Source organism: Ovis aries, chromosome 3 (genome assembly GCF_016772045.2).
Source record: "Ovis aries strain OAR_USU_Benz2616 breed Rambouillet chromosome 3, ARS-UI_Ramb_v3.0, whole genome shotgun sequence".
NCBI classification, from domain to species: domain Eukaryota; kingdom Metazoa; phylum Chordata; class Mammalia; order Artiodactyla; family Bovidae; genus Ovis; species Ovis aries.
The window spans coordinates 13970563-13997857 of NC_056056.1; the positions used below are offsets into that span (position 1 = coordinate 13970563).

General features: G+C 47.0%; 1 protein-coding gene and 1 long non-coding RNA gene across 2 annotated transcripts in view; one reads left to right on the forward strand and one right to left on the reverse strand.

The window, feature by feature from the left end:
- Positions 1–27295, forward strand: part of TTLL11 (tubulin tyrosine ligase like 11) — a 275037-nt gene that overhangs the window by 180207 nt on the left and 67535 nt on the right. The gene's annotated exons all lie outside the window — the stretch shown is intronic.
- LOC132659556 (uncharacterized) lies at positions 9387–23966 on the reverse strand. The gene is made up of 2 exons (XR_009600105.1): positions 23819–23966; positions 9387–17007 (listed from the first exon to the last, which is right to left on the reverse strand). It is a non-coding gene; the product is annotated as an uncharacterized LOC132659556 (long non-coding RNA).

Consider the following 27295-nt stretch of genomic DNA (forward strand, 5'->3'; position numbering starts at 1 on the left):
AGATTGCCAGAAGAAATATCAATAACCTCAGATATGCAGATGATACCACTCTTATAGCAGAAAGTGAAGAGGAACTAAAAAGCCTCTTGATGAAAGTGAAAGAGGAAAGTGAAAAAGTTGGCTTAAAGCTCAACATTCAGAAAACTAAGATCATGGCATCTGGTCCCATCACTTCATGGGAAATAGATGGGAAACAGTGGAAACAGTGTCAGACTTTATTTTTTTGGGCTCCAAAATCACTGCAGATGGTGATTGCAGCCATGAATTTAAAAGACGCTTATTCCTTGGAAGGAAAGTTATGACCAACCTAGAGAGCATATAAAAAGCAGAGACATTACTTTGCCAACAAAGGTCCGTCTAGTCAAGGCTATGGTTTTTCCAGTAGTCGTGTATGGTTCCAGTAGTCATGTGAGAGTTGGACTATGAAGAAGGCTGAGTGCCTAATTGATGTTTTTGAACTGTGGTGTTGGAGAAGACTCTTGAGAGTCCCATGGATTGCAAGGAGATCCAACCAGTCCATCCTAAAGGAGATCAGTCCTGGGTGTTCTTTGGAAGGAATGATGCTAAAGCTGAAACTCCAGTACTTTGGCCACCTCATGCAAAGAGTTGACTGATTGGAAAAGACTCTGATGCTGGGAGGGATTGGGGGCAGGAGGAGAAGGGGATGACAGAGGATGAGATGGCTTGATGGCATCACTGACTTGATGGACATGAGTTTGAGTGAACTCTGGGAGTTGGTGATGGACAGAGAGGCCTGGTGTGCTGCAATTCATGGGGTCACAAAGAGTCGGACACGACTGAGCGACTGAACTGAACTGAACTGAATACAATGTAAAAACCCACACTGTTTCAAGATATTTCAAAGAGATGAAACCCCTGAAGTTGTAATTGCCATCTTTAAAGTTGTCTAATATCGATTTTACTAAGAAAAACAAAAAAGGGTACTCTTAAATTTATAATATAAGCCCCCATTTTCTCCATCATTTAGTCTAACTTCCTGATCTCTGTAAAATATTCCAATTTTAATTGACACAGTTTTATTGACACATACCATTTACAGAGAAAAGTGTATCATTTATGAGTGTACTGCTCCATGAATTATCATGAAATAAACTCCTTGGGGTAATTAAATCCAGGAGAAGAAATGCAAGACTGACAGAACCTGGGTCCTCCTGACAGGTCCCTCCCAATCGCTGCCCACTGCCTCCTCCCCGCAGGTAACTGCCATCCTGATTTCTCACCTCGTCTGTCCTTTTTGCCTGTCTTTGAACCTTACATATAAATACAGCCGGACAATATAAATTCTTTTGTCTCTGGCTTCTCTCACTCAACATTACATTGGCGATGTTCAAACATGTTGTTGCATGTAGCAGAAATTTATTTTTCTTGTTGTATGGAATTATACTTACTGTACCACAATATGTTTCTACGTTCTATAACGGATGGGTTATTTCCAGCATTTGGCTGTCATTTCATGTCCTTTTGTGGGGAACAAGATGGGGAATACAAGAAATCAAGTTAAATGAGTGAATTTTCTTTTCGGTTGTGCCAGGCTTTGTTGCTGCAGTGAGCAAGGGCTGCTGCTCACTGTGATGCACAGGCTTCTCGCTGCAGTGCCTTCTCTCGCTGCAGAGCACAGACTCTAGGCCCCCGCGCCTCAGTAGTTCTGCAGGGCTCTAGACGGTGGGCTCAGTAGCCGTGGTGCACAGGCTTAGCTGCTCCGTGGCGTGTGCAATCTTCCCAGACCAGGGATCAAACCCGTGTCCCCTGCATTGGCAGACAGATTCCTACCCACTGTACCACCAGGGAAGTCCAGGCATGCGTGCTTTCCCCGCCTCCACTCTGATGCTTTCCATCACTCTGTCCAGGGCATCCACTTTCTCTGGTAGGCCTCTCGGAGTCTCACCCTGAACATTCAGTCCTTAACCAAGGATGCTCAGGGTACCGCCACCCCCACCCCACGCACAGACTCATTCCTCTCCAGACGCCTCAGCTCCCCAGATGCTGACCCTGCTTCAGCAGCTCAGAGGGAGGCGCTCTCTTAATGCATCTCTGGCCTGTGGTCTATAAAGTGCCTACAGGCTGAAGACTGGGCACCTGGGCTTCACCTCCTATTTTTCTTTGTTCAAGCTGCCTGCTGTCCAATGGCTTGAAACACTTTCCTCAAAAAACATGCCTAGTTTCACCGTCATCTAGGTCAGGGGGTGAGTTTGCTATCGCTTTGTCATGGCCCAGAGTATCCTCATCTTTTTATGGCCTCATATTATTCCATTACGTGAAAGTGAAAGTTGCTCAGTTGTGTCCGACTCTTTGTGACCCCATACAGTCCATGGACTTCTCCAGGCCAGAATACTGGAGTATGTATCCTTTCCCTTCCCCAGGGATCTTCCCAACCCAGGAATCGAACCCAGATCTCCCACATTGCAGGTGGATTTTTTTAACTAGCTGAGCCACTTAACTCCAGTGGATTTTTAAAGTGCAATTTATTTCCTGTAGAGCAATGAGAAATTTAAGATGTAGAGATTATATTCATTTTCACCCCTTACTCAGGCTTGCTTCAGCAGGTTCTATGGACTGCTTTTCTTTCTTTCTTTCTTTTTTTTTAAAATTGTGGTAAAACATATATAACACAAAAGTTATCATTTTAATGATTGTTAAAGTGTACAGTTCATTGTCATTTAAGTGTATTCACAATGCTGTTTAAGCATCAATTCTAGGAGATTTTAAAGGTGAGTGTATTTATTGAAGTTAAAATTGACTCCTGGACCACACAAGCGTATTTGAATCAAATGTGATTCAATCCTGTCACTGGAAAGTACATTTATGAATTTGTTGGAATGCTTTTGGCTACAGGTAACTGAAAACCTGACTTAATTTGGCATATGTAACAAGGAAACGTATTACCTTCCATGAAAAGATGTCAAAAAGTTAAAAGTATTAGTAGCTCTGAAGTTGGTTAGTGTGGGGGCTTCATGATGTCACTGAACCCCCAAGGGGCTTTCCGTCCTTTTGTTCTTCCATCCCCAGCTTGGTGGCTTTGTCCCCAGATTTATTCCCCTCCTCATCTCAGGATGGCCACAGCTGTCTCAGGTATCATATCCCCAAACAGCAGCATCTCGAGACAGGAAAGGGGACGACATCTGTTCATGTGTCTTTAAGGAGTGAAGGGGGACTTCCCTGGTGGCCCAGTGGTTAAGAAGCCACCTTGCAGTGCAGAGTAAAAAGGTTGCTCTCTGGTAGGGGGACTGAGATCCTACATGTGTCGGAGCAACTAACCTGCTCACTGCAACTGGAGAGTCTGTGAGCCCCAAGGAAGATCCTGCATGTCGCAGTTAAGCCCTGATAGAGTCAAATAAATAAATATAAATAAAATAGATAACCAGCAAAGAACTACTGTAAAAATTGTTTTAAAGGAACAAAAGAACCTTTATCAGAAGCCCCCCAGTAGACATCCCATTACCCAGACATGCCATTAGCCAGAATTGGGTCACGGTCCCAAGCTGCATCAGTGGTAAGGAATCTGCCTGCCAGTGCAGGAGCCAGGGGGAGACACGGGTTTGATCCCTGGGTCAGGAAGATCCCCTGGAGGAGGAAATAGCAACCCACTCCAGTATTCTTGCCAGGATAATCCCACGGACAGAGGAACCTGGTGGGCTACAGGCCATGGGGTCCCAAAGAGTCAGACAAGACTGAGCTACGGAGCACACCCAAGCTTCAGCTATATTGTCAAGGAGAATGGACTCGCCAAGGTTGCTTAAACCAATCAGAGCTCTCCCTTGGTTAGGCCTGGGGCTGGGGTCAGCCCCTCTGAAGCACATGGCCACTAGGAAGAGCAGGGCTACCGCAATAAGATGTGAGTTCTGGTAGGAAGAGGGAAGGGATGAAATAGGCCTTGGATGGGCCGTCAATCATGTCGAACTTCCCAACCCCAAAATAAATCTGCCCAGGTTCTAAGTAAGAGATGCTCACCTGGTGAGAAATTAGTTTTGTCTGAATAAAGTAATAAGAATCTTAACTGGAGATCAAGTTTCCTAACAATTTTTCCAGCTGTCTGACTGTCGTCAGTTACAGATCAAAGTCTAACACGGTTAGCTGTCTTCAGGACTCAATGTGAGTTCACAATTCTTTCAACTGTGATGTTATTCTTCTGTTCTTATTTCTGGCCATCTTTCCAGGCTCAGCTCAGAAAGCATGTCCTCCGACATCCCCCCCTTAACCCCAGAGTCAAAATGAATTTTCCCTTTTTCCATATTCCCCTTCATTCCTCTTTGTATAACCACTGTCTATCCAGGCTTTTGTTTTTCTTTCTTTCTTTGTTTAAAAAATGATAAAAGCAATAATAATTCTTCCTTGTCAATAATTTAAACAATATATAAACTGTGTAAGTTGAAAAGGCAAATCATCCCATTCAGCTTTTCTCTCAATCCCAGCCCTACTTTCCAGTAATGAATCCTGTAATCAGTTTGCTTTTATCCTTCCAAACTTTTTAATGTGATATTTAACCTTTATTTGAATTCATTCTGTTATAATCATTACAAAAAATGGAATCAGGCTCTGAACTGTAATGTACACATGGCATCTATGTCTTGTTCTTTTTACTTATCATTATAGTGAAAGCATCTTTAGTATCAGTTGATCCAGAGCTAGACATTGTTTCTCTGGCCTGAGTTTTATACCAGTTTGGGGGGTTAACATACTTTTTATGGCCAATACCCTGATTTTGGGTGCTAAACTTATTTACACTTTTCCACATTTCAAACAGTACTTCCAGGAATCCCCGTATGTGCGTATGTGTGTGTGTGCGTGCGTGCTTATGTCTTTGTCTACACATACCAAGATTTCTGCAGGCTAGACTGCTAAAAAGAAAATTTCTGGGTCAAAGAGTATGTGATTTTTAAATTTTGATAGCTACTGCCAAATTTTATGAGGGTGTTTTGGAACCAGCTGCTGTTAGTATAAGATGAGTAATTTCTAGACTTTCAGACTTTATAAATCAATAAAATTTTTTTTTCAAAAATTGTGGAGACAACATAAAGAAAATAGGCAACATTTTATTTTTCCAGCTAAGGACATTAAAAAAAATTAAGTGTCAATCTTTAGTCTGAACCATGTGAAATGGACATTTTTATAAGTCAAAATCATTTAATATTTTCAATTGAATATGGTCTAACTTAATTCATAAAAGAAGGGACCGACATGTTCATTCACACACACACCTTATTTGTTTTCTCTTTTCACCCATCATATGGGTGAATATTTAATCTCACATCCAGGGATCACCTGCACAGAGTCATTGACCAGCAGCTCCCTCCCACCACCACCGCCAGTGTCTATCCAGAGTGTCACTAGGAAAGAGGACTTGTTCACATGAGGAGCAGCATGGTGGGGTGGGCATGTAGAGGAAATGACATCTGTTCTTGTCCTTGGTCCTTTGCATTGATTTTAAGAGGCTACAGAGAAGGAGGTGAGAAGCAGAGCTGATGTATCTGGGTGAGAGGACCAGTAAGATACTTGGCACAAAGCAGGGGACCCCAGGATATCCCCTGGACCCTGAAATATTCTCTGTTAGGCCCTTTACAGGACCTGTTTGCCAACCCTTAGAATAGGGCCTCGACCATCACAAGAAAATTCCCTGAGCAAGTGCTTACTACCTGCAAGGCTTGGACTCAAAGTTGAATAAGACATAATCCATGGCTTCAAGGAGTTTAGCCCTCCTCATCTCTCCACGGAAGGCCTGGAAGTTTAGAAAACATAGAGAGCCAGTCCTTTGGCTCAGCACTCATGTGACAGCCCAGCTCAGAAGCGAGGCCTCCTCTCCCAGCAGCCTCGTGGGCAGTGGAAGCGGCCCCTTGGGAGCCTGTGCAGGGAGGAGGCAGAGAGACTGCCTGGTGACGAGAGCTTGGCACCAGTCGTGGGTGCTCCTGAGGTCTTCACGAGGAGCCTGGAAAGCCTGAGGGATGTGTTGGGTAGGCGCAGGGCAGGGCACACTCTGGCTCCGTTATTGGATATTACTGGTGGAGGGTGGCTGAGATGGTAAGCACAGGAACTTACTGTTTCATCTGAAAGTCCTTCCTGTAAACTAAGTTCCTTGACCATATTATTTGTCTCATCTAGTTCATTTGGCCACAGGCATACAGTAACGAATAGATGTGGTGGAGTTTCAATAAAACTTTATTTATAAAAACTGGGACTTCTCTGGCGGGCCAGTGGTTAAGACTTCTGCTGCAGGGATTGCGGGTTTGATCCCTGGTCAGGGAACTAAGATCCTGCCTGCTGTGATGCTGCCAAAAGAAAAGAAAAAAACCAGATGACAAGTTGTTTTTGACCCAAGGGCCATAGTTTGCAGACTCCTACCCTATATGTAATATCAGGGAAAGAACAAGAGCAGCCTGTCTTAGGATCAAATGCTATTTTGGACCCTTACAAGCTGTATCCTCCAGATGAGTATGCAACCTTTTTCTGAAAAAAAATTTATTTATTTATTTTTGGCTCTGTCGAGTCTTAGTCTCAGCACACGAGACCTCTCATTGTGGTGTGCAGGCTTCTCTCTCTAGCTTGGTGCACGAGCTCCAGAGCTTGTGGGCTCTGAACTTTCAGCACATGGGCTCTCTAGTTGGGGCAATCGGGCTTAATTGCTCCATGGAATGTGGTATCTTAGTTCCCTGACCAGGGATCAAACCTGAGTCTCCTACAGGCATGTGGTATCTTAGTTCCCTGACCAGGGATCAAACCTGAGTCCCCTACATTGGAAGGCAGATTCTTAACCACTGGACCACGACGGAAGTCCTGATTATACCACCTTTTTGAGCTTTAGTTCTCCAAATATGGGCTTCCCAGGTGGCGCTAGTGATAAAGAACCCCAAGTATAAAGTGGGGATACTAGTTGTCAGGATCGCTTTCAGGATTGCTGTAGAGTTACATGAGATAGTGCGTGCAGAGCATAGGCGCATAGATGGAGGAGGGGCTCCAGCACTGCTAGTTTTCATGGAGCACAAAGCCATCCAGAGCCCCAGAGCCCAGCTTCCTTCCCTCAGGCCTGTCCAAGGAACACCACGAAAGAGCAGGAGACACGATTTTTAAAGGGCTGACAGAATGAAATGCACGGGACTTTGATTTTATTTCAACACAAGTTCTGGGCAGAGACGAAATATCCCTGGCCCTCCTTGCACACAGCCTTCAGGTGTCAGTTGAGTAGCATCTTAGTTTTATTACATCCATCACAAGGAGCTTAAGGCTTCCAAAAACACATTCCTAGACAGATGTCAAGCCTGTCTGGGGATTAGAAATATCCTTTTCCATTAAGCATAAATTAACTTAATCACCAGGTATGAAAGATACGCAACATAAACAGCATTCCCTGCAGCTTTCATTAAAATTAAAAATCTATTTAAAATTTACCTTGTATTTTCTAGGACCCGAACTCCTTCAAAGAGATAATCTCTGCTGTAAATTTTTACACTGACAGAGTGGCAAGATGAATGGGCTGGGGACAGTGATGTACTATGTAATTTAACCTTGCCTCCTGGTCTTCTTTTCACCAACGGATGTATCTGTATGTCTTAAAGAAATAATTAGTCTCGGTAAGATCTGGCCTTTGACCATTTTCAGAAGCAGTCAGACTGTTCCCCAATAAAATGAAACTCAGAGTCGAGATGACTAGCAGCAAGGTCCTTCAAATCTTGTTGTTCTGATCCATGCTGTAGAAAGTGCTCTTAGGAAAAAACAAACGGAAATAAAGGTGTCAGCAATGCATTACCCGGAGATCAGAGACAGAACCCCCTCCTTGACTTGGCCTCTGTTTCTCTGGAGTGGAGAATGGAAACAGTGACCAGGGTCATTGCATTCCTTATTAACATCGCAGGAAAGACCCCCGTGAAGGAAACCCCAGCTGAATCAGAGTCTTGGTGTAGACCGAGCGTTGAAGGCAGACAAACCTGTCTTCAGATACTGGTTCTTTCTTTCAGACTCTGATCTTGAACAAGTCATATATTTCCTCTGAATCTCAAGGTCCTATCTGTAAAAGGGGGTGAATAATGCTCACCTCCTAAGATCACTGTGAAGGTTGGAGATACCCTTAGTGCCTAGAACTCATCACCTCCAGGGTGCTTGCTGAATGCTTAATATTATTTATACGTATAAGAAATAGTTGTTGAATAACTGAATCATGCCAGATTCGAGACAGAGGGCTGAGGATAAAGAAAATCATAAGATACAGCCGATGCTCTTAAGGTGCTCACAGACCCAAGAAGGGATTGAGACAAAGAAATAAGAGAATCGCAGCTGAGGGTGACAAGGCCAACAAGGCACAGGGGTGACACAGAGAAGGGAGTGGTGACATCTGCTACATTATAATGACATAGAGAGGCTAGCAGGATACCTCAGCAGATAGGGGAATTCTGAGCAGAAAAATGTGTCAAAGTGTTAAGTTGCTCCATTGTGTCTGACTCTTTGCGACCCCATGGACTGTAGCCCGCCAGACTCCTCTGTCTGTGGAATTCTCCAAGCAAGAATACCAGAGTGGGTAGCCATTCCCGTCTGCAGGAGATCTTCCTGGCCCAGAGATAGAACCCAGGTCTCCTGCATTGCAGGCAGATTCTTTACCATCCGAGTCACCAGGGAAGCCCAGCAGGGCTTAGGCAAAGGCAAAGGCATGTAGAGAGAGGTGTCTCATAGTTGGAGGATTATAGGCAGAGTGGTTTTCTAGACAGGGAGGAGGAGTGGGGCGGGAGAACCACGAGGGCAGAGTGTCTCTTGATGTGGGCGCATCCTCTGGGGAGCTGGATTCAAAGTGCCCTGAATAATCCTCAGCTAGCCCACCGAGGCCGGGCAGGGACCACGGGGTGCCCGCCACCCCACTGAGGTGTGTAAAACATTCAGACCAGAAGGTGTATCTTCTAGAAGGAACTACAGCTGTTGCTTCAGTGGAGTTGCAGATCGGAGAGGAAGCAGGTGGTAGAGCTGAAAATGCTCTGGAAGAGGCGTCCCGATGGCCAGATCCCAGTCCCCGGGCTGCCTTCCGGCCTGCGGCCTCATCTACGCCTCCCGGGTGGAGGGGCGCTGTGTCTGCCTCATGTTTGCTGAGTAAATGCTCAGACGCCCCATCTGAGCATCTTTATCCTGCCTCCCTAGCAGTGTCGCTAAGGACCAGGGGTAGCACAGAGGTGAACACACTTGGCAAAGTCTCAGGGTTTATTCAAATATAGGTGTGTGATCATCACCGTAATCGTCAAAGAGCTGTACACCAATTAGAAGCTGCACCAATGTTGAAAAACCAGTTTCCTCACCCATTAAAAAAATGTCTATATGATTACCACTGACTCTCTCATTGAACAAACCCACCACACGCCCTTTAAAAATACAAAGAAATGCAAACCGCATAGTTAACGTTGAATGATTTGCCTTTTTAGTATTGCAAAAATGACTCGTTAGTCAAAACAATGATTATGTTTGAGACTATTAAAGGTATTGGGTTTTTTCCTATGTAATCTAAAAAATGTTAATTTATGGGAAAAAAGAACCCCACTGAACTTGTACCTACCTACAAAACAAGCATTATCTTAAAAACAATGTTTCCCCAAGCATTTTCAACTGACTTGACAGCTCAAAACATCAGTTTCTCTCCAAACACACAACCCTTTGTTTTAACGTTAAATGTTTTCTAAAGAAAACCGCTGCTGTCCCAGGCTAGAATCGGTGTTTGGTTGGAAGCTGTAGTGATAGTGCTCTGTTTTCCAAACTGTTAGACTCAGCTGATGAGGAAGCTGTGAAGGAGTTGCAAAGCTTCTAAAAAGCACTGTACGAAATACAGGGACGGTTGCTGCGGAGACAGAATGTTAAAGGACTATTATTCTGAGGATGAGAATTGAAACCAAGCCACAGTGCTCACAGCAGATAAATAACCTACTTTGGCCCAAGTGACAGTTGAGTGATCTCAGATGTGCCTTGAGAGAGAGTGTCCAAATATGAGACTTACCCAAGGTCATGTGCACAAAGCAAGCAGATTGGTTTCCCCAAGGACCTACTGCTGGGGCCTCTTAAAGTACCAGCGTTCAGAATCTACAGAGAGTAGGAGACCACAGTTCTACGACGTGGTCCTGCACTTGACCCTGTATCGTGCGGACCAACTAGTTACCCACCCCGGGCCTCAGTTTCCTAGTCTGTACGTTGAGTAGTCACCTCTGCCCTGCACCCAGCCTTGCTGTAAGGATCCACGGAGGTGATGAGTACAAACAGAAGTGTGGCTTCCCAGAAAGGATCTTTAAGGTGTGTCTTTAGCAGTCCCCACCCCCACCCCCAGCCCCACCCCCGACCTGGGCGACCCTACATGGCCCTTTCCCTTCTCCAGATTTCTCTTTGTCTGGAAACATTGCTGGCTCTGCTTCTGCAGTGCCGCCCCGGTCGGGCTCATCCGGGGTCTCCCTAAGTCCCAGGAGACAGGGTCAAGAGAAGCTCACTCCAGCTCTGGCTCTGTTCCTTCATGTGTGTGTATATATATATATAATTTTATCTGTTTTTGAATGTGCGGGGTCTTGGTTGCTGTACAGGTTTTTCCCTAGTTGAGGCGAGCAGGGGCTACTCTTCGATGCGGTTTGAGGGCTTCTCACCCCAGAGGCTTCTCTTGAGGCCGAGTACAGGCTCTGTGCACGTGGGCTTCAGTAGCTGCAGCGTGTGGACTTGGTAGTCGTGGCTCCCGGGCTCTGGAGCTCAGACAGTGCTGGTGGCGCATGGGCTTAGTTGCTCTGCAGCCTGTGGGATCTTCCCCAGACCAGAGATTGAGCCCACATCTCCTGCACTGGCTGGAGGACTCTTTACCACTGAGCCACCAGGCAAGCCCCTCTGTTCCTTTCTCGTTGAGCCGTTCTGGGTGAGTCCTTTCCCCACACTGGGCTTCATTTTCTGGGATCTGAAAATGAAGATTTGGCTGAAGTGATCTCTGAAGTCGCTTCCTACAGAAAATGAAGTCCCTGAGCACATATAGTTCAGCCGCAGCTGGTCCTTGTCACTACAGTGAAACCTGGGCTGTTGGAGACCCTCGGGGGAATGAGGCTTTGATCCCCATATTTTCTAATTGGTCTTGTGTTTAATCCTTTAAGCACTAAACCCTTTCCCTTTTATTGAGAATATTGGCTTCTTAAATATATTTAGGCGAGTTTGACTTTTTACTTGAATGATGATCTCGCAAACTGGTTTTAGATTGTTCTGTGATGCGTTGGTGCCCCTGAAGAGCCCCGAGATGTCTTGCATCAGCTCTAGAGAGTTTTTCTTCCTCCTCCATTTTCAGGCTGGCAGCTGTCACTTCATGTATGGCAGATTGCGTGGCTGTGGCATCCTGGCTCATCCCTTCTATGAATATTAATAATTTTCTGGCTGAGCGGTGCTGTGTGACCGTCTGGGAATCAGAGCACCATGTGTGTTAGAAGTATGGGTAAAGTAAGAGTCCATAGGTAAGGAGTGAGGCCCCAAGAGGCCCTCCTTCCACTTACAGGGCAGAACTTCAGGTCGTAAACTTGGAGATCTTGACTTTGACTCCTCACTTGCCTCCTAGTTGTGTTCTGAGTACATGGAGGAGGGGGTTGGGTGCCTGACTTCTGATGGGGAGATTTCTCTGCTGCCTAGTATTCTCATGGTGATGGCCTGGGTCAGCCTGTACCCAGAATCTCTCCTCTCTTTGCTGCTCCATCCCCATCTCTCGAGTTCCAGGATTAGGCTGTTTCCTCCCATGCTCAGTTTGTTTATACAGGTGGTTTCCTTTGGGTGGAATCCAGGCTTTCCTTTCTTCCTGTCTGCCACCTAGAAGGTTCTACCCAAGCCTTTCATCTCTCAGTTACCTCCTGGGAACCTCAGGAGCCTGCCCTGCACTCCCAGGGGAGCAGAGTGCCCCCACGGTCCCTGTGCCCACCTCTCCATCCACACTTATGGCGTATGGAGTGAACTCTCTGTGGATGGATCACGCCCCCACCCAACGCGAGCTCATCCATCCAGAGCTGGGACTCCCTTGTTCAACTTTGTATCTAGTACCCGCCTCAATGCCTGGCACATGTGGCATACCTGAGTAGGGTTGGAAGCGTGAATGAACAAGCAAATGGACAAACGAATGAATGAATAAACGGACTGCCTGCTGTGGGCTGAATTGTGTCACACCCTCCCCCCCTCCTTTCAAATTTGTGTTGACGTCCTAACCCCCAGTAACTCAAAATACGACCTTATTCGGAGCATGGGGGCGTTGGATAATCAAGTTAAAATGAGATCATTATGATGGCCGTAATCCAGTATGACTGGCGTCCATATACAGAGAGGAAATTTCAGGCACAGGCACACACAGAAGAGAAAATGATGAGAGGACGCAGGTAGTCGACAGCCACCTACAAGCCACAGAGAAAAGCCTGGAACCCCAGCTCCTAGGCGACAAGCCACATCTCTGCTTGGTGGTCCTCACAATGTATGTTCTGAGCACTTGAAGGGATCTGTGACTGGATGGACAGGCAAATGCAGAGATAAGTAGAGAAAACCACCGCTGACGTGAAAAATGACTTTATCAGTCACTTCAATGTTTTATGAATTTCCGGCGCAGTAGCATCAGAATGGGAGATGGATCTTTTTTCTTTGCTCACGAAACACAAGCACATGGCAGGCTCTTTCAGGAGCATGAAATCTTCCGCTTGGTGAGCTAGGCTAGCTGTTTCTAATCTGGACCCGTGAAAGCCCAAGGGGGTGCCGTTTTGAGGTGGGTCTGCATTGGCACTGCCCTTAGCTGGATATCTGTTCCTGCCTCGCCCACTTCAGAAGAGAGAAACAAAGGGTCTGAGAAAATGTAGGAACTGGGACAAGCTCTCAGGATGTATTCCAGCCTGCAGAATTTACCGATGGGAAACTGAGGTGGTTAGAGCGAAACGGACTTCCCTGGGACTCAGGCTAGCCTGGGAATCTGCATCATGGGATGCCACGTCTCCTGCTCATCCTTCCACCCGCTAGAAGAAGTTTTCTCCTTCCTTCTCTTAAATGGTCCATGCGCCCTCTGCTTGGATGCTAGGCATCCGTCTCACCTGCCCAGATGGTCCTTTTCTTTGTTCTCCCTCTTCTTTTCCTCCTTTCTCCTTCTGGTGGTATGTTTCATTACCCCTATTATACAGATGACAGTACGAACCTTACAAAGTTTAAGTAACTTATCAGTGTCACAGGATTACTCATCAGAGAGTGGTGATGATGGTTGTATCCCCAGCCATCTCACTCCCAAACTTTCCACCACACCATGCTTTTTCTTAATGGATCTTTATCCCTAGGCCTTTGACATTTTATCCCAATTATGTAGAACATATTTTAAAATATCCATTTGGTTAGAAGTAATAAATTTTTCATGGCAAACCAGCATGTGTGTGAGAATCCCTAGAGAAATCTGCTGTAAGATTTAGCAGATTTCAAAGGTCTGACTTATCCTCGGAAGGTTACTTCGGAATGGAAATGAGTGAGCCGATGCTCAAGATGGGGCCAGGGCTGACTCGTGGAGTTGGCTGGAAGGCATCTTGAGTGATTTGTAGCGAACTGACTAAAGAGGGTGGTCTCTGGTTAATGGAAGACCGGATGGTCTCCTATCCTACGTTGGTGTTTGCATGTATCCTTACCCTCACCTGTGGATAACTGTTTAGTAAGAGCACGTGTGCATGTGTGCTAAGTTGCTTCAGTTCCATGGGATTCTCCAGGCGAGAACACTGGAGTGGGTTGCCATGCCCTCCTCTTTCAAGGGATCGTCTCGACCCAGGGATCGAACCCATGTCTCTTCTGTCTCCTGCATTGGCAGGTGGGTTCTTTACCACTAGTACCACCTGGGAAGCCCTTGGAAACCTCTATTTGTTGCAGATTTTGCCATGAGCTCTGGGCAGGCAGAAAGAACTGCTGATTCCTCCCTGGATCCCATCACTAACACAGTCTTACTATCCGGAACGTCCTCCAGAAATATCTGTAAAATCACCAGTGAATTTTCCTTTCATTTTGGAGCCACAGACATTTTAGAAGAAACAGCCTCTTCTCTTGGCCATTGCTCTGAGGACAGCCTGTGGGCTGGCGCTGGATCTCCCTCCACTTCCCCTTTTAGGAGTGTTCTGTATACCAGATTCCTAACGAGGCCCAGCCCACGTGCTTACTGGCAAGCTGAACATCAATCCTTATCCTGTTATGAGTTGATTTCTATGCTTAGTCTTGGGAACCACACCAGCTTTTGCCTTCTAGGAGCTCCCAGCCGAGTGGGCGACTTGACAAATAATTCAAATACAAAAAGACCGAAGTAAGTGTTAAATGAGACACTGGCGATGAGCTTGGGGAGGAAGGGTGATTAATTCTGCCTGGAGGAATCCAGGGAGGGTTCATGGGGAAGACAGATATTAAGGAAAATTTATTACATAAGTGGATTCTGAGCAGCTGACATCCCAAGTTCATAATCTGCACAAGAAACTCAAAAATAGAGTTCACTGTTTCCAACTCTGGTTGTTTAGGGTGCTGACTCAGACCCAGATTCATAGCTTTGAGAAGACAAGTCTAAAAAATAATTAAAGATACAAATCTCAATGACTATTTCCCATTATTGGGAAAGTGACTGTGGGTCACTTGAAAATATTGCTTAATCTCTTCACTTCTAGTTTCACACACTCCTATGTGAAATATTTTTAAACCCATATTTGTGTTGAAATTAATAGAAAAATGTGTCACCCTATTTTATTGTGATCTCAGTAGTTAACTTCAGGGCAAATAAAAGATTATAGATAGAAAAACTTTGAACTGGAGACTACGAATTTATTCCTTAGTAACTTACTAGGGTCATAGACTAAAGCCATATTATATATTGAAGGCCTTAAAAATGTTAATAATTGTTGACTCAGAAATTTCACTTCTGGGTTTTTATATGGTGAGAAAAATTTATTATGCTCTCTAAGTAGTGAAAAATCCGAAATGATCTAAATGTCCATTAACTTTGGGCATAGTCGTTCAGTCATTGAAGATATCTATAAATAACTTTTGGTGATATGGCAAAATGCTTATAATAAAATATTAAATGTAAAAGCAGGCTACAAAATTGTATGCACAGTAAGATTTTAACTATGTGAAAAAATTATATTCATAGAAGGGAAGAAAATTTACCAAAATATTAAAAGTGATCATTTCTAGATGGTGAGATGATATATGAGAGTTTTGTTCTCTTACCTACGTATTTCTATACTTTTTGTGTCTTTTCCAAAAGATATGATTTTTCAATAATAACACCAACAATATTTGAGAGGACCCCCCACAACCTGAACCACTGGGTAGGAACATACATCAGAGGCCAGTATATTCTGAGGTCTGGGGCCCTGGGCAGTATGATACAGAGAGTTAGCAAAGCTTTTCAAATGCAAGCGCACAGCCAAACAGACTTGGATTCACTGGGGTCCATGGCTATGGGTCTGAGAGGGCCAGAGGAGCATGGAAGGCCAGGCCTAGGCAACCAGTCTTAATGACCTCCTGGTTTCATGAGCTCAGATCATGCACAACTAGACCCAGATAGCACGAAGGAACGTGGACAATGGTGTCTGCCGCCCCGGTGGAGGAAGCAGGTAAGGACTTGGCAGGACTGCGTCATAGAGGCAGGAATGGGCTTCCCTGTGACTCAGGGATAAAGAATACACCCGCCAGTGCAGGAGACACAGGTTCAATCCGTGACCCAGGAAGACCCTACAAGCCAAGGACCTACTAAGACCATGTGCCACAACTATCGGGCCCAGGAGCCGGGGCTTCTGAAGCCCGTGCACCCTAGAGCCTGCGCTCTGCAACAGAGAGAAGCCAGCACAGTGAGAAGCCTGCGCCCTGCAGTGCAGAGGAGCCCCAGCTCGCCACAACTGGAGAAAAGCTCATGCGGCAATGAGGACCCGGCACAGCCAAAAATGAATAAATAAACATTTTAAAAGATAGGCAGGGATAACGTCAGGGCATCCAACTAGCGGGAAACTAGCAAATGAAACTGACCTCCTCTGTGAGGATGGGGCTGGGAGCTGCTAGAGCTTGAGGTTCAGCTTAGGCCTGAGGATTCCAGGCTGACAGCACAAACGATAGGACTGAGGCTCGGGTGCCTGAGGATCCAGGTGCTGGACCAGGCGTGGCCCAGACTGGACAGGTCGGAGCTAGCCAGTGGAGCCTCAGGACTATGGGACTCCAGCTTCGAGGGGCTGGCTGATGTGTCTAATTGAGCAGTGTATCAAACACATAATAATATATGAGCCGAGCTGTTGTAGATGTCCCTTTGATGATCATTATGAAATGTGAGAGTATTCTTGGCTGTGAGCATCTTCTTCAAAGAAAAGCACTGTTTCCAAAGAGAGCACTGTCATGAATGTGGGAGTTCAAGCCACTTGTGTTTCGCTTTCAGACTTTGTGTGTGAAGCTGAGTTGCGCTGTGTGCTTTGGCCATGTCGGAGTTGGTAGCCCCACGCTGTGCTGAAAACCCTGCAAACCCCTTGCTGTAAAGTGACGGAATGGATATATTTCCATTCGAAGCAAAGAAGAAAAGAAATGCACCTCAGTATTTCCTTTAAATATTTTACATTAACCTAATCCTTTCAATTACACTGTGGCTTCTGTTCTTCATGACAGATTTAGGAAGTATAGACACGGCCAACCCAGAGAAGTTGGTGATTGCCCTAAGCCAGCCATTGTCTGTACCGGAGGTGTGTGTGTGTGTGTGTGTGTGTGTGTGTGTACGCAAAATGAGTGTTTTATAACATTTTATTTAAAAATATATATGCATAATCTCATATTATATATATATACACACACACACACAAAGTATCACTTCATCTTCACAACAACTTTGCAAGGGGGATTTTATCTATATTTTCATGTCATCTAGTTGCTCAGTCATGTCCGGCTCTTTGTGACTCCATGGACTGTAGCCTACCAGGTTCCTCTCTCCATGGTATTCTCCAGGCAAGAACAGCCGAATGGGTTGCCAGTTCCTTCTCCAGGGGATCGTCCCGACCCAGGAATCTATATTTTAAAGATGAGAAAATAGAAAGTCAAAGAGCTAAGTGACTTGCCCAGAGTGACACAGCATTTCAGCGTCACTGTTGGGATCTGAACCCAGCTAGGGTGAGTGTCTCTTCCTCTTCCGGCTGTGCTCCTGCGCTGGGGTCCACGCAGCTACCCTCACAGGCCCTCCCAGCTCCCTCACTGAGTCCAGGCATTTCCCTTCCCACAGATGAGAAGCTTGAGTCACTCCTGTTGGGAATGATTAGAAAAAAGAAGGTCTGGGCATTGGGAAGCCAAGGGGGACCAGGGAGAGGAGCAAGGCGGCCTGGAACAGTGGCAGCTCCAGCTGCGATGGAGATGAGGGCGCTGAGGACGGTGCAGGGGGCTCTGGATGACGGACACGTGTCAAGAGGATGCCCTGGTGAGGGGGCGATGGGGTGGGCTCCTTGGCCCGGAGGCAGGAAGTGGGGCTGAAGTCCCCCCTCGCTAATTACGGACAAGAATGTGGGGGCAGGCATGTTGGAAAATTGCTGAGTATCTAAGCACCTAACTGGAGGCGGGAACATTACAAGCTTTTCACACTCACAGCTTCCTATAGCTCTGCTAGGATCCAGAAGGTAGAATTCAACAGTTCTTGGATATTCAGTTAGAGAAGTTTAAAGCTTTAGGTGCTGGAACACACACACGTGCGCACACACACACACACACAGAAACATACACACAGAAATGCAGCTCCATGTAAATACTGCTGCTGCTGCTAAGTCACTTCAGTCGTGTCCGACTCTGTGTGACCCCATAGACAGCCCACCAGGCTCCCCCGTCCCTGGGATTCTCCAGGCAAGAACACTGGAGTGGGTTGCCATTGCCTTCTCCAATGCATGAAAAGTGAAAGTGAAGTCGCTCAGTCATGGCCGACTCTTAACGACCCCATGGACTGCAGCCTACCAGGCTCCTCCATCCATGGGATTTTCCAGGCAAGAGGACTGGAGTGGGGTGCCATTGCCTTCTCCATCTAAACACTGCTTTGCAGGAAAGCCAGAAAAATTCTAGACATCTTGTTCAAAATGCAGGAGATCCTGAAAATTGACTAGGGGCAAAAATGTGACAACTCCTTGTTCCCAAACTTAAGATATAGAAGCTCAACCTAATGGATATTATTTAGTCCTCACCCTTTATTATTTTCTTTCGATGAACAGAGGATTTTCATCAAGGCCTTTAATCAATTTGTTCCCACTTTTGGTCCCCTTAAACTGTGGAAAATTCTGAAAGAGATGGGAATAGCAGACCACCTGACCTGCCTCTTGAGAAACCTATATGCAGGTCAGGAAGCAACAGTTAGAACTGGACATGGAACAACAGACTGGTTCCAAATAGGAAAAGGAGTACGTCAAGGCTGTATATTGTCACCCTGCTTATTTAACTTGTATGCAGAGTACATCATGAGAAATGCTGGACTGGAAGAAGCATAAGCTGGAATCAAGATTGCTGGGAGAACTATCAATAACCTCAGATATGCATATGATACCACCCTTATGGCAGAAAGTGAAGAAGAACTAAAGAGCCTCTTGATGAACATGAAAGAGGAGAGTGAAAAAGTTGGCTTTAAAGCTCAACATTCAGAAAACTAAGATCATGGCATCTGGTCCCATCACTTCATAGCAAATAGATGGGGAAACAGTGGAAACAGTGGCTGGCTTTATTTTTCTGGGCTCCAAAATCACTGCAGATGGTGACTGCAGCCATGAAATTAAAAGATGCTTGCTCCTTGGAAGGAAAGTTATGACCAACCTAGATAGCATATTAAAAAGCAGAGACATTACTTTGTCAACAAAGTCTAGTCAAGGCTATGGTTTTTCCAGTGGTCCTGTATGGATATGAGAGTCAGGCTATAAAAGAAAGCTGAGCACTGAAGAATTGATGCTTTTGAACTGTGGTGTTGGAGAAGACTCTTGAGAGTCCCTTGGACTGCAAGGAGATCCAACCAGTCCATCCTAAAGGAGATCAGTCCTGGGTGTTCATTGCAGGATTGATGTTGAAGCTGAAACTCCAATACTTTGGCCACCTGATGTGAAGAGCTGACTCATTTGAAAAGACCCTGATGCTGGGAAAGATTGAGGGCAGGAGGAGAAGGGGACGACAGAGGATGAGATAGTTAGAGGGCATCACCGACTCAATGGACATGGGTTTGGGTGGACTCCAGGAGTTGGTGATGGACAGGGAGGCCTGGTATGCTGCAGTTCATGGGGTCGCAAAGAGTTGGCCACAACCGGGCAACTGAACTGAACTGAACTGAACTTCTCCACCATGAATTCTCCCATCTTAAAGATTTTAGGAATTTGCCCTTGAGGTTTGGGGAACAGAAGAGGTTTCTGTGTCTCAGCACTTATCACAGCTTTCGGGAACTCTCTCCCTGTACCAGTTGTGAGCTCCTTGCAGGCAGACACTGTGCCTTATTGATTTTAGATGCCCTGTGCCATGGTTCAGCACAGAGGAGGTGCCATGTGCCGACCTTCTCGGTACCAACTTAAGGATGTTTAGGACCTACAGTTTTATTCAAACCATTTGTGCAAATGTGGTCTCCAGGTCCTCACTGTTTGCTCCCCATGGATGTTTGCAGGCCAGGCCAGGGAAGGCCCTCCGAGCCCCCCAGCACCTACTCTGTAGAAGTTACTTGTATTTGTCTCATGCAAAATGCTTTGCAAAAATGAGTTCATTATGCTTTCTGATTTCAGCTTTCCAGATATCTATATGGACAGAAAACACAGATTCCCTCCAGTTTCTGAAAGAATGTCTTCATTGAAGCTTCAGCTTTCGAAGCTTTCCATAGTCAGGTACTGGCCAGTTGAGTGGACATAGCTGGAGTTGCCTGTGTCTCCCATACCTATAGCCACGTCTCCCAGTAGAGGGTTGTCCCTCCGGCACGGGCAGAGGAGTTGGGGTAGCAGGGGTTGGATGGCATCAGAACTATCCCCATTCTCCCTTCACAAGTGGGAAACAACACGGAAGAATGGGGAAAAGACCGGTTTTGGTGACACAGAGAGACTTGATCTGAACTCCTCTCTTGCCGTGTATCTGCTGTGTGACTCTGGACAAGTTCCTTACCCTCTCTGAGTCTGGGGGGTCCTCATCTGTTAAATGGAGATCCTAATACCCAACTCCTGGGATCCCTGTGAGAGTTCAAAGTAATTTTTGTAAAAATACGATGACAGCTACGTTAAACCTTATATACCGCACACGCATACACTTGCACACTCACGAGATGGATAGACAGACAGACAGAGGAGAAATCCTGAAAAGAAAACACCAGCATGTTAGCAGTGGCTGGCTGTGTTTAGGTGGTGAAACAAAGAGTGAATTTTTTCCCCCTTCCTCTGCTTTTCCGTATCTTTAAATATTTTTTCCCTTGAACATATATTGACTTTATAATTAGAAAAATAGAAAGAAAACCAAGAAGCATAAAACTGGGGGGAAAAAAAGAAATAATATGCATTAAGTACCAGGCATAAGTTGGCACCCAGTAAATGGTAGCTATTTTTACTAATTAGTCATTATGCCTAATAATAATAATTAGGAGTAATGATTTCCTCTGGGACCAGAGGTTGTGAATTAGTCTGTTGGTGGCTAATGACTCACAGTGAAGGGGAGTTCTGGGTTCACTTCCAGCCGGGGCCACCCCTCACTTGTCTCCCTGATCTCTCTGCCGACACGCTGGGCTCCCGGGCTCCACAAGCTGGCAGATGCTGCGTCCTTCCACCCGAACAACTGAGCCCAGAGCTCCTGTGCCCAAGACCAAGGGGAGATGGCAGAGGTGCTCCCCCTGGGACTCTCCACGGAGAGGCTCATTCAAGGAGAGCAGCAGTGCCTGTGGCAGGACGCTGCTGTCCCTGTGTTGATGGCGGGCCGCCTGTCTAGGGAGACAGTAAGAGTGAGAGGGTCGAGGTTCACCTCTATTTTGTCTGTTTGAATAGCAGAGAAGATTCTTGGTAAACACATTGCCCAGCATTTAAAACTAACTTGATGCTGCTGGTTGGAAGATTATGAAGTTAAAAACGTGCCCCTCTCTCTTCAAGTGGGCTTCCCTGGTGGCTCAGTGGTAAAGAATCCAGCTGCCCAAAGTAGGAGCCTTGGGTTCAATCCCTGGGTCGGGAAGATCCCCTGGAGAAGGAAATGGCAACCCACTCTGGTTCTTGCCTGGGAAATCCCACAGACAGAGGAGCCTGGCGGGCTACAGTCTATGGGGTTGCAAAAGAGTCAGACACGACTTAGTGACTAAACAACAACTGCTGTCTTCAGTTATCAATATAGTGATGAAAATGATCCAAATTTAGCCCAAATGAGAGTTTAAGACTAAATGATCAAATTCTTCAGGGTCCAGTAAGTTCAACCAGAGAGAAGTAAAATTCTGCATTGAGGACAGAAAAAGCAAAATCCCAAACTAGCTGTGTGACCGTGGGTAGGTCAGTCAACCTCTCTGAACCTGTGTCCTCAGGTGTAAAATGAGAGATGGGCACAGTTGCTTCCTGATGTCCCTGGAAGTGCTCAATTCCATGGCATGCTGATTGTAAATGCAGTCGGTTCTGAGATAAAGGTGGACTGGAGTTTTTCTCTGCTCAGCAGGTCAGGTGCCCGCTGCCCAATATAGGTAAGGCAGGACAGGACAGGAATTCTCTCCTGGGTGGACAGTTACCGGTGTGGCCCCCAAAGATGACACATGATGGCAGGACTTCAGCTAGAGGCTCCTTGAATAATGGAAACAGCAGATCCTGCACGAGTCCTTACCATCCTTATTCTGAGACTGAGCTGCTGCTGCTGCTGCTTCTGCTAAGTCGCTTCAGTCGTGTCTGACTCTGTGCGACCCCACAGACAGCAGCCCACCAGGCTCCCCCGTCCCTGGGACTCTCCAGGCAAGAACACTGGAGTGGGTTGCCATTTCCTCCTCCAGTGCATGAAAGTGAAAGTGAAAGTGAAGTTGCTCAGTCGTGTCCAACTCTTCGCGACCCCATGGACTGCAGCCCACCAGGCTCCTCCATCCATGGGATTTTCCAGGCAAGAATTGGAGTAGGGTACCATTGCCTTCTCCAGAGACTGAGCTACTAGGGATTAAATGCCCACCATGTGCCAGGGTATCTCTAATCTTCAGGCATCTGCAGGACTAGCCTTGCCTGGCTTCACGGGTGAAGCAGCTGAGGCTCCAGTGGTTGGCTCCCTTTCCTCACTAGTCATTTTCTGTGCACCTACTGTGTGCTCAGGCCACAGCCTTGGGAATCGAGAGAGCAAGATGACCCCCCACACACACTCAGGGCTGGCAGTTTGATCGTAGTACCATGTGAAAGGGCTTCAGAAGAGGCAGAGGTGTTGTAAAGCATGATGAAGGACGGGGCAAGGTGGGGAATGGCATTCGGGGCAGCAGCCACAGCACGTTCAGAGGCCCTCAGCTAGCAGACGGCGGGTGGATGTGGCCAGTGGTGCTGTCTGCCTGGAGTTTACCTGGGAACATGGTGGGACATGGGTGGGAGCAGAATACAGAGCCAGAACGTGAAAGGACTTGGCCGGGCCAGAGAGCAAAGGCTCTGACCTGCAAGCAGAGAGCGGCTGGTCATTCCCGCATCCCTGCAATCGGCCTGTGTTTGCTGAGCGCCGGCTCTGTGCCAGGACCGAGGAGTCATTAGTGAACGAAGCATTGAAAATCCCCGCCTCTGAGCAGCTGACGTACTTTACTGCGGTGAAAAGGCAGGGAGTGGACAATAAACAAAATAAATGAGTGCAATTCCTATTCCAGTAGATGGTGATGAATGCTGTGGGGAATGAAGCAAGGAAGGGCCCGGGGCACTGGGGAAGTGCGGGTTACAGCTGTGAGCAGGGAGGTCGGGAAGGCCTGTCCGAGGAGGGGCCGTTGCCACAAGCACTGGAAGGAAAGGAGGGGGAGATCCAGGGTAGGGTCTCGGGCGACCCGCTCGGATCTGCAATTTAGCTGTGACACGGAGGGTGTGTCAGCAGGGAAGGTTAGAAGCCAGGAAACTGGTGAAGGGGATTTGGAATTTAGGTGACTTGCCAATGAGGTGATAGGTGATGGCGGCTTGGATTATGAAGGGAGCAGTGGGGACAGGCAGAGTGGGTGAATCAAGGTGACGGAACAAGGCCAGGCTACTCAATGTGGGGGTGAGGGACAATGGATCTCTCTCTGGCTTCAGACTCAGGCATGGGCCTCTGCATTTGGACAAAGCTGGAGGCTCAGGTGTGAGGTAGAAGACCCCAAAACTGAGCCTCAGTTGTCCACACACACCCATGTTCATAGAGGCACTATTCATAATAGCCAAAAATTGGAAGTCCCCCAGCTATCCACTGACAGACCACTGGATAAACAGCATGTGGTCTGTACACACAATGGAATATTATTTAGCCTTTAAAAGGAGGGAAATTCTGACACAAGCTGTCGCACAGAGGAGTCTTGTGAACATTGTGCTGAGTGAAATAAACCAGATATGAAAGGACAGATGCTACCTAATTCCACTTATAAGAGGTCCCTAGAGGAGTCAGGTTCATAGAGACAGAAAGCAGAATGGTAGCTGCCCGGAGTGAGAGTGGAGGTGGGTGGGAGATGGGGAGTTAGTATTTAATGGGTACAGAGTTTTAGTTTAGGAAGATGAAAAAGTTCTGGAGACGGACAGTCATGATGGTCACATGATAATATGAATTACTTAATGGTACTATATCCGTACAAATGGTAAATTTCATGAAAATATTAAAAAAACATTTTTTTTATCAGTTTGCCCCGAATCCCACAATCAGCACGTCCAGCCCCCTTCCAAGGGTCCTTTCATGCCCTTACCTCTTATTCTGAGCTCTCTGCCTCTAGCTGGTCCTCGTCTCCTAGACTGGCTGGGATCACGCAAGTAAGTTCCTTGAGCTCTGGGTCTGTTTTCCCTCAGGAGAGGAAAAACACGGTGTGGTTGTGAGGATTAGATGAGCTCATACACATCACAGGCCTGGCAGAGAGAAATTTTTCCTTACATCTCATTACATTTTATTACTGTTCTTATGTCAACATGCCCTGACTTTGGTAAAACGGCACAGACTGGAATCCATGGTCCAGCACTTGTGAGTTATGTGACCTTGGATCACAAACCACTTAACTTGCCTGAGCCTCAGTGTCCATCTATAAAGAAAGGGGAGAGTTCCTACCAGACCAGGAGGAAAAGTTAGAGTGTAAGTCACTCATTCATGTCTGACCCCATAGATTATAGCCTGTAAATCTCCTCTGTCCCTGGGATTCTCCAGGCAAGAATACTAGAGTGGGTAGCCAGCCCTTTCTCCAGGGGGTCTTCCCAACCCAGGGATCAAACCTGGGTCTCCTTCTAATAAACAGAGGCTATTACTGTGTGGACCTGAGATGACAGTTAGGCAAAGAAAAAATGAACAGTGACATGATTTGTAAATTTAACATTTTTTCTGGATTTCCACACTATTTTGTAGGTAGAAACAGCACCTCCCTTCTGGTAGTCCAGGTGTTCACCGAATCCTGAAATCGCACCTTTGTGTTGGGTTTCACTAACACGTCAGTCTCTTGATTTGTCTTACAAAGGAGATCCATTTGACCATGTCTCAGTAATAGTCATGGGGCCACTGGTCTGGGTCTGGCCCTGAGCTACACTGCCGCAGAGCCAGCAGTGAGTCAGAGAGGGGCCCCAGCTGCAAAGAGCTGACCCAGGCTGCAGAAAATGCCAAGGACATTGTCCCAGTAAATTGCAAGAGCAGTTGGCAAACCTGCATTCCTAATTTCTGTGAAAACCCACATGCCAGGAAACCTTGGATAAATCATTTCCCACCTCCAAAGCTCAGTCTTCTATCTGCTTACAATATGAGGACCTTGAACTTGCCAGTCTCTGACTTGAAGCTATTTCTTTTCGAAATGCCTTGATTCTGTTGCCCCAGTGCTCCCTCTGGGAGCAGCCTTCTGGACCAGAGTCACAGCCTTCTGTGATCAACCAGACAACCTGGCCTTGGGAGCTTAGTGACCAGCCAGAATGGTCCTGACCCATGGATGCTGGAACCCCAGCAGCAGGCTGACTAGGAAGGAGAGGATGCCAGGGTCAAGAAGAGCCTGGGATGCAGAGACCCCAAGTAGGGATGGGAGGCCAAAGTTGTACAAGGATTAGAAGCGGAGACTCCTCGGCCAGGGAAGTTCCGAGCTAACTGGGAGATGGGCAAGGCTTTGTGGACCACTTGTGTGTCTCATCTCAGGGAGCCTCCTGCTTGGAGGGTGTCGGGGAGTCTGCTTCGTTGGCGGCCCACGTTGCCCTTCAGCCTGCAGGGCTGCATCCAGCACATTCTTGATAGCTGTCTGCCTTCTGGTCCTCCCTGTATCTCATGCCATGGCGCCATCTGCTCATCTCACACGGGACACCAGGCCTGAGCTTTCTTCTCCCAGGCTGGAATGGAGTCAAAACCAGCAAAGCTGTGTTCAGGGCCTGGGCATCTTTGGTATGTGCCCCATCATAGTGTTACCCAGTCAAATTCTCAGTAGCCAGCCCAAGTAGGGGGAAGATAAACAGCACGTTATCCTTCAGCCTCAGCCACCATCCATATGCATGGACCTGAGGAACCCAACTCCCTTGCAGAAGCAGGTGTGACCTTCAGAGGGGCCAGCGTCTGAGCGCTCAGTACCCGCTGCCCCTCTACCCTGGACGTTTCCCTACAGGCCAGAGCAGATGTGGCCCCAGGTCTGGAACGGCACAGGACACTGCTCAGGCTGCCCACGTGCAGTCCATGTTCTTGAAGTGGGCTTCTGCCACTTAAGAAATCGGTCACATTTAGAAATATTCAGCTTCAGCGAACATGTCATGGCTCTGTCTAGGAAAAACATACTATTATCTCTGGAGCTCGCCTGAAAGAACCGGCTTGTTCCTGAAACAGATGTTTTGTAAAACCTACTGTGACAGGCTCATCAGAGCTGGCAATGGGCCAATGCTTGGTTACCAGCCTCACAAGGGCACATACCTCCCAGCCAGCTTCCCATCCATTCCCCACTCCCCCTGCCCCGTCCTGCAACTCACCCCCCAGACACCTAGGCCAGAGGAGAGACTCCCTGTGGCTCCTCCTTCTGGCTCTTGGGTTCTGAAGCTAAACATTTTACAAGCCTTGGATTATTGTGGATAGAGACAGCCAGCCAGGTGTGCCCTGGGGAGAAGTGTCCAAGATAATGACTCATAATATATTTCATTTGGTCCAACCAACATTTATCGAGGGCCTCCGGTGCACCAGGCACTGTTCTCGTTGCTTTCAGATACATTACTTCACAGTAACTGTTCAAGGTCACCCATTTCAGAGATGAGGAAACTGAGACCTTGTCCTGATTTCCTAGGGTTGCTATAATAAGTTTATCACCCACTTGGTGGCTTGAATCAACAGAAACGTGCTCTCTCATAGTTCTGGAGGGAAGAAGTCTCAAATCTGAGGATACCAGCAGGTCTGTGTTCTCTCCCAAGGCCCGAGGGGAGGGTCTTTTCTTGCTCTTTCCAGATCTGGGTGGCGTTTCTTGGTTTGTGACGGCATCGCTCCAATCTCTGCCTTTGCCTTGTCGCACAGATTCGGACACGACTGAAGCGACTTAGTAGTAGTAGTAGTAGTAGCAGCAGCATCTTCTGGGTGTGTGTATCTGTGTCAAATGTCCCCCTGCCTTTCTCGTCAAAGGATGCCTGCCACTAGATTTACAGCCTACTCTAGATCCAGGATAATCTCCAGATCCTTAGCTTGATTATATCTGCAAAGACCCTTTTCTAAATAAGATCACATTGACAGATTCCAGGAGTGTATGGCCACTATTTGGCTCGCTGCAGACCTCTGGCTATTATCTGGTTGTATCCCGAAGGCCACTCAGCGAGAAAGGGTTCCTGTGAGGAGTAGACCCCGGCTGGCTGGCTCTGAGGGGCCCTCAGTCAGCGTCTCCCTCCCCAGACACTGCGAGGCAGGTCCCTGCTCTTAAGAAATCTACGACTGAGTGGGAAGGAGCTTAGCATATTGGTTATGAGGGAGTCCCATCGGTCCGGATGACCTTGGGCAAGTTATGTCAACACTCTTGTGTCTCAAAGGGAGAGTGAGCCATGTGGAAAATGAGAATCATAGTAAGAATAGCAGTACTCTCCAAAGGCTATGGTGGGACCAAAATGAGAAGGGCCCAAAATCAGCAAGATCCCAGGCACCCTGACTCCACAGCCTCTGCCCATAACCACCATGCTCCATGCTTCCATCTGTAGGAACTCCTCAGATGTTCAGATCAGAGCTCCTCAATAAAGAAGGACAGAGGGAG